The following is a 7,988-nucleotide window of genomic DNA, read 5'->3' as shown; positions in this document are numbered from 1 at the left end:
GGCGTGGACTTTATTTTGTATGTGATCATTAGGGGAATGTTCAAGTAAAATCTAAATTTCCCTAATAATCATAAGAAAATAAATCCCATATCCCCAAATGATCATACATACAAAACCAATTTCACATCCCTAAATTGTTACCAAAAAAAATATGTATGTATGATTATTTGGGGATATTGGATTTATTTTGTATGCATGATCCTTTGGGGATGTAGAATGTAGTTGTATGTATGATGATTTGTGTATGTGGTCTTTATGTATGATGATCTGTGGATGTGGTCTTTATTTTGTATGTATGATGATTTGTGGATGTGGTCTTTATTTTGTATATATGATGATTTGTGGATGTGGTCTTTATTGTGTATGTATGATGGTTTGTGTAGGTGGTCTTTATTTTGTATGTATGATGATCTGTGGATGTGGTCTTTATTTTGTATGCATGATGATTTGTGGATGTGGTCTTTATTTTGTATGTATGATGGTTTGTGTAGGTGGTCTTTATTTTGTATATATGATGATCTGTGGATGTGGTCTTTATTTTGTATATATGATGATCTGTGGATGTGGTCTTTATTTTGTATGTATGATGATTTGTGGATGTGGTCTTTATTTTGTATGTATGATGATTTGTGGATGTGGTCTTTATTTTGTATATATGATGATTTGTGGATGTGGTCTTTATTTTGTATATATGATGATCTGTGTATGTGGTCTTTATTTTGTATGTATGATGATTTGTGGATGTGGTTTTTATTATGTATGATGGTTTGTGGATGTGGTCTTTATTTTGTATATATGATGATTTGGGGGTGTGGTCTTTATTTTGTATATATGATGATTTGTGGATGTGGTCTTTATTTTGTATATATGATGATTTGGGGATGTGGTCTTTATTTTGTATATATGATGATTTGTGGATGTGGTCTTTATTTTGTATGTATGATGATTTGTGGATGTGGTCTTTATCTTGTATGTATGATGATTTGTGGATGTGGTCTTTATTTTGTATATATGATGATTTGTGGATGTGGTCTTTATTGTGTATGTATGATGATCTGTGTATGTGGTCTTTATTTTGTATGTATGATGATTTGTGGATGTGGTTTTTATTATGTATGATGGTTTGTGGATGTGGTCTTTATTGTGTATGTATGATGATTTGTGGATGTGGTCTTTATTGTGTATGTATGATGAGTTGTGGATGTGGTCTTTATTTTGTATATATGATGATTTGTGGATGTGGTCTTTATTGTGTATGTATGATGATTTGTGGATGTGGTTTTTATTATGTATGATGGTTTGTGGATGTGGTCTTTATTTTGTATATATGATGATTTGGGGATGTGGTCTTTATTTTGTATATATGATGATTTGTGGATGTGGTCTTTATTTTGTGTATATGATGATTTGTGGATGTGGTCTCTATTTTGTATGTATGATGATTTGTGGATGTGGTTTTTATTATGTATGATGGTTTGTGGATGTGGTCTTTATTTTGTATATATGATGATTTGGGGATGTGGTCTTTATTTTGTATATATGATGATTTGGGGATGTGGTCTTTATTTTGTATATATGATGATTTGTGGATGTGGTCTTTATTTTGTATGTATGATGAGTTGAGGAATGTAGTATATATTGGATGTATGATCTTTAGGGGATGTGGAATTTAGGTTGTATGGCCATTTGGGGACGTAGGATTTATGTTTTATGTATGATCATTAGGGGTGTGTAATGTATTTGTATATATGGTCATTGGGGGATGTGTATTCGGTTTTATATGTATGATCATAGGGGTGGGAAAATAATTTGTACATGTGATTATTAGGGGATGTGAACTCCAACTTGTATGAATGATCATTAGGGGATGTGGGATTTGTGTTGCATGTTTGAACATTTGGGGATGTGGGATTTGTGTTGTGTGTATAATCATTAGGGGGATGTGGGATTTGTGTAGTGTGTATAATCATTAGGGGGGATGGGCAATCCAAGTTGTTCTGAGGATCATTCTGCTTAAACTCCACTTGTTTCTGAAGGCACTTGGGTCGTCGTAATTTTGAGTGAATTATGTTACACCGGGAGTCTTGCGGTCGCCATTGACCTTTCCAGGAATGCATGTATTTATATTTAATGCACTTGGTGGATTGTCTCTAGAGTCAGCCTGACACATCATGTCTGCCATGGGATGATGTACCCTTTGCATGGAGGCCGCAGAGAAAGGGTCTGAACATCAAATTTCTTCAAATATGAAAAATAGGTCACCGATAAAATTGGTCTCAGCATGGTGTGTAATTGCAACAAAATGCTGCTGAGTAAATGCTAAGAGCTGGCTGGCTGTGGGCACCGAGTCGCAAACCATCTGGTGTGTGTTAATGCAAGAGGCTCCTCAGCAATATTTACAGCCCTGTGCTCTATCTGCTTTCTACAAGTGCACAAGGCCTGCAAGCTTCCCATATGCTGGCTGGAGAGGGGATGGAGGGGACAGGCACTCCGGTACCGGGCTGGCTGGGGAAGGCACACTGCTTCCTAGCAGCAGCTGGAGAGCAAGGTAAGCACTGCCCGCCCGCCTGCCAGAGTCCACCCACCGGTCACGTGCTGCCCGCCGCCATAGGTTCCCACGGCGCTGACGTCACAGCACACTGCAAGAGACTACATATTACTGAACCATCTCTCATCTGGTTCCCATCACTTACACGGTGTCACCAGTCACCGAAACCTCTGCCCGGCTATTTCTAACCATTCCCAGGCCGGGTCATTGTGTCACCATCACACATTACACAAATTACACACAGATAACACAAATCACACACACACAGATCACACAAATCTCACACACACAGATCACACAAATCACACACACAGATCACAAAAATCACACACACACAGATCACACACACACAGAGATCACTCAGATCACACAAATCACACACAAAGATCACACAAATCACACAGATCTCACACACACAGATCACACAGATCTCACACCCACAGATCTCACACACACAGATCACACTGATAACACAGATCTCACACACACACACACACACACACACACACACACAGATCACACACACAGATAACACAGATCTCACACACACAGATCACACAGATTACACACAGATCACACACACACACAGATCACACACACACACACACACACACACACACATCACACAGATCACACACACACACACATCACACAAATCTTTCAGATCCCACAGATCACGCACACATATACACACACACACACACACACACACACACACACAGATCACACAAATCTTTCAGATCACACAAATCACACACACAGATCACACAAATCACACACAGATCACACAAATCACACACACACAGATCACACACACAGATCACACAAATAACACACAGATCACACACACAGATCACACAAATCACACACACATCACACAGATCACACAAATCACACAGATCACACAAATTACACACAGATCACACACATAACACACATCACTCAGATCACACACACAGATCACACACACAAATCACACAGATCACACAAATCACACACAGATCACACAAATCACACAGATCACACAAATCACACACACAGATCACACAAATCACACACAGATCACACAAATCACACACAGATCACACATATCACACAAATTACACACAGATCACACACATAACACACATCACTCAGATCACACACACAGATCACACACACAGATCACACACACAAATCACACAGATCACACAAGTCACACAGATCACACAAATCACACACACAGATCACACAAATCACACACAGAGATCACTCAGATCACACAAATCACACACACACACACACACACACACACACACACACATCACACAGATTTTTACACACACACAGATCACACTGATCACACAGATCTCACACACAGATCACACACACAGATCACACAGATTACACACAGATCACACACACACACACACACACACACACACACACACAGATCACACAGATCACACAAATCTTTCAGATCACACAAATCACACACACACAGATCACACAGACCACACACAGAGATCACTCAGATCACACAGAACACACAAACCACACAGATCACACACACAGATTACTCAGATCACACAAATCACACATATCACTCAGATCACACAGAACACACAAACCACACAGATCACACAAATCACACACACAGATTACTCAGATCACACAAATCACACAGATCACACAAATCACACAGATCACTCAGATCACACAAATCACACAGATCACTCAGATCACACAAATCACACAGATCACTCAGATCACACAAATCACACAGATCACTCAGATCACACAGATCACACACAGGTCACTCAGATCACACACAGATCACACACAGATCACACAGATCACACAGCCATTCATACAAGGCAATGTACAGGGAGCCTGGAAGAGGCAAACCACTGCACCATCCATCCAGGCCTCTGACAGCTGATAGAATGTCTGTGACAACCAGCATCTCTACATAGATTGCTGGGGAACACATACTACCTACCTACCTATCCATCATATGTCTGTCTAGCTATATACCAATCCATTATCTATTGATCGATCTATCTATGTTATGGCTATCTATCATCTATCTATCTATTTTATGTCTATCTAACTAACTATCTATCTGTCTATCTATCTACCTATGTTTATATTTATCTACCAATCCATTGTCTCTATCTATCTATCTATCTATCTATCTATCTATCTATCTATCTATCTATCTATCTATCTATCTATCTATCTATCTATCTATCTATCTATCTCTATCATCTATCTATCTATTTTATGTCTATCTATCTATCTATCTATCTATCTATCTATCTATCTATCTATCTATCTATCTATCTATCTATCTATCTATCTACCTATGTTTATATTTATCTACCAATCCATTGTCTCTATCTATTTATCTATTTTATGTCTGACTATCTTATATATCTATATATCTACCAATCCATTGTCTATCTATCTATCTATCTATCTATCTATCTATCTATCTATCTATCTATCTATCTATCTATCTATCTGTTTTATGTCTGACTATCTTATATTATCTATCTATCTATCTATTTATCTATCCATCCATCTATCAATTTTATGTTTATCTCTCTCTCTCTCTATCTATCTATCTATTTATCTATCTATCTATTTTATGTCTGTCTATCTATATATCTATCTACAAATCCAATGTCTGTCTATCTATCTATCTATCTATCTATCTATCTATCTATCTGTCTGTCTGTCTGTCTGTCTGTCTGTCTGTCTGTCTGTCTGTCTATCTATCTATCTAACTGTCTGTCTGTCTATCTATCTATCTATCTATCAATCTATCTATCTATCTATCTATCTATCTATCTATCTATCTATCTATCTATCTATCTATCTATCTATCTATCTATCTATCTATCTATCTATCTATCTATCTATGTGATCATCTCAATACCCTCCTTTTGTCTTTGCCCCTCCCCCCTCATTAGTTGGACTATGTTTAGTACAATAGAAGTAGCAGAGGCTGTTTTATTGTGTTTGGGATTAGTGATGACGTTAGACTCAGAATAATAATAATAATGATGATGATGATAGAAAAGGATAAAAAAAAAAGGAATAAAAGAAGGCTCTTACTTTTCTTCTGCGGGTGAGTGCCTCCTGCGCTGGCTTCTCTCATTATGTGATCGGAGTTTTGGGTGGAAAGTGATTTGGAGTAAGGAGGGCTGCCCATGCCATGCCCACAGGCTCTGAGTAGAGTGCAGATTGAGACATATCTTGTTCCCTATAAAAGGATCATTTCATGTGGGAGGCTGGACACAAAGTTTGGACTCGTGACTGGCATTCCTGAGAGACATGCATATTTTACAACAACAAAGCAAGCTGGGAGAGGGCTTAGGGGGAGAAGCACAAAAAAAAAGAAAAAAAAAAACTTGGGAAGAAGTTACTTAGTGACAAACATCTGTCAACATGGGGGTATTGGGCTACAGAGACTGCTACAGATCCTGTATGTAGACACAACTACTTACCAGGTTACACCTATATTAAAACAAGTTTATTAACTTTTACAAACAGACAGGAAAGTCACAAATAAAACAACAATAAATACATTTATAAATAGATTTTATTTAAACTTTAGATTCTTAGCAGACATTGCTTTGGATATAGTATAGGATGATGGATATAGAAGACAACATTTGGTAACTAGGCTCCTGTAGGTAAAAGTGCCTTGATTGATGTGATTTGGAATCCCCTGCCACATCTATAGAATCCAACAGCAAATACCTAGAATCCCCTGGCACGGATATGGAATCCCATGGAATGAATTCAAAACCTCTTGGCATAAATCTAGAATCCCCTGGCACAAATCTAAATCCCCTGGCACATATACGCTGTAGAACCCATGGCACATATCTGTAACCCCCTGGCACATATCTGGAATGGAATCCCCTGGCACATAAGTAAAACCCCCTTGCACAGTAGTAGAACAGCCTGGCACATAAGTAGAGCCCCCAGGTACATATCTGGAATCCCCTGACACATATGTAGAACCCCCTGACAAATAAGTAAAATCCCCTGGCACATATCTAGAATCCCCTGGCACATTTGTTGAAGCCCCTGACACATAATCCCCTGGCACATAAGTAGGACCCCCTGGCACAAATGTAGAAAAGCCTGGCACATATCTAGAATCCCATGACACAAGAGTAGAACCCGCCAGCACATATCTGGAATCCCCTGACATATATGTAGAGCCCCCTGACACATAAGTAGAACCCCCCTGGGACATACCTGGAATCCCCTGGCAAATTGTGAAAACCCTAACCCTTAATTAGTACCCCCTGGCACGTATGGAGAACCAGCTGGCACATATCTGGAATTCTCTGGCATATATGTGGAATCCCCTGACACATGTGTAAAATCCCCTGACACATGTGTAGAATCCCCTAACACATATGTAGAATCCCCTGGCACATATGTAGAATCCCTGGCACATATGTGGAATCCCCTGATACATGTGGAATCCCCTGACACACATGTTGAACCCCCTGGAATATATGTGGAATCCCCTGGCACATATGTAGAATCCCTGGCACATATGTGGAATCCCCTGACACATATGTAGAACCCCCTGGCACATATGTGGAACCCCCTTGCACATATATCTAGAATCCCTGGCGCATATGTGAAATCCCCTGACACATATGTAGAACCCCCTGGCACATCTGTGGAATCCCTGGCACATACGTAGAACCCACTGGCACATATGTAGAATCCTCTGACACATATGTAGAATCCCTGGCACATATGTGAAATCCCCTGACACATATGTAGAACCCCCTGGCACATCTGTGAAATCCCTGACACATATGTAGAACCCACTGGTACATGTGTAGAATCCCTGGCACATATGTAGAATCCCTGGCACATACGTGAAATCCCCTGACACATATGTAGAACCCTCTGGCACATATGTAGAATCCCCTGGCACATATGTAGAACCCCCTGACACATACGTAGAATCACTGGCACATATGTTGAATCCCTGGCAGGCTGGCACACATGTGAAGTGTGTTTTTTCACATCTCCAGTTGGGCTGAAGAGTAGAGAGCACTTTCCAGCAGTGGCAGATAAATCTGTGGCTCTGAAGACAAAGGCAGGCCAGGCCTAGTGGTGAGCTGGATATCTCTGTTAGTTGTCAGTTTAGGTCCATTGACAGAGAATGCTAATGAGTCTTTGCAGGGCTGGAGAAGACTGCATCTCTCTTGTCTCTGTCTCTCTCTTTCCCCTTATTCCCCTCCCCCACACCACTGACTTACATCCCTCTTCCCCTCCTCCCCCTGAAAGCAGGGTGATCAATAACTGACCCCACGATTTTGCCAGTGCTTTATGTACCTGACCGAGCAGTGATATTATCAGTCTTAAACGTTATATACAGCAAATGTCTTCTTAAATCAACACCAAGGATCACTCA

General features: G+C 39.8%; 1 long non-coding RNA gene across 1 annotated transcript in view; it reads right to left on the bottom strand.

Moving 5' to 3' along the window:
* LOC120931084 overlaps window positions 1-5,812 on the bottom strand; it is an 89,260-nt gene extending 83,448 nt beyond the window's left edge. The window contains exon 1 of the long non-coding RNA XR_005747813.1: window positions 5,651-5,812. This is a non-coding gene — a long non-coding RNA (uncharacterized LOC120931084). The remainder of the gene's footprint in view (window positions 1-5,650) is intronic.
* Window positions 5,813-7,988: the final 2,176 nt, after the last annotated feature.

The sequence above is a fragment of the Rana temporaria genome, chromosome 1 (assembly GCF_905171775.1).
Source record: "Rana temporaria chromosome 1, aRanTem1.1, whole genome shotgun sequence".
Lineage (NCBI taxonomy): Eukaryota > Metazoa > Chordata > Amphibia > Anura > Ranidae > Rana > Rana temporaria.
The sequence above is the reverse complement of the archived record's forward strand: the minus strand, read 5'-3'. Positions and strand labels throughout refer to the sequence as shown.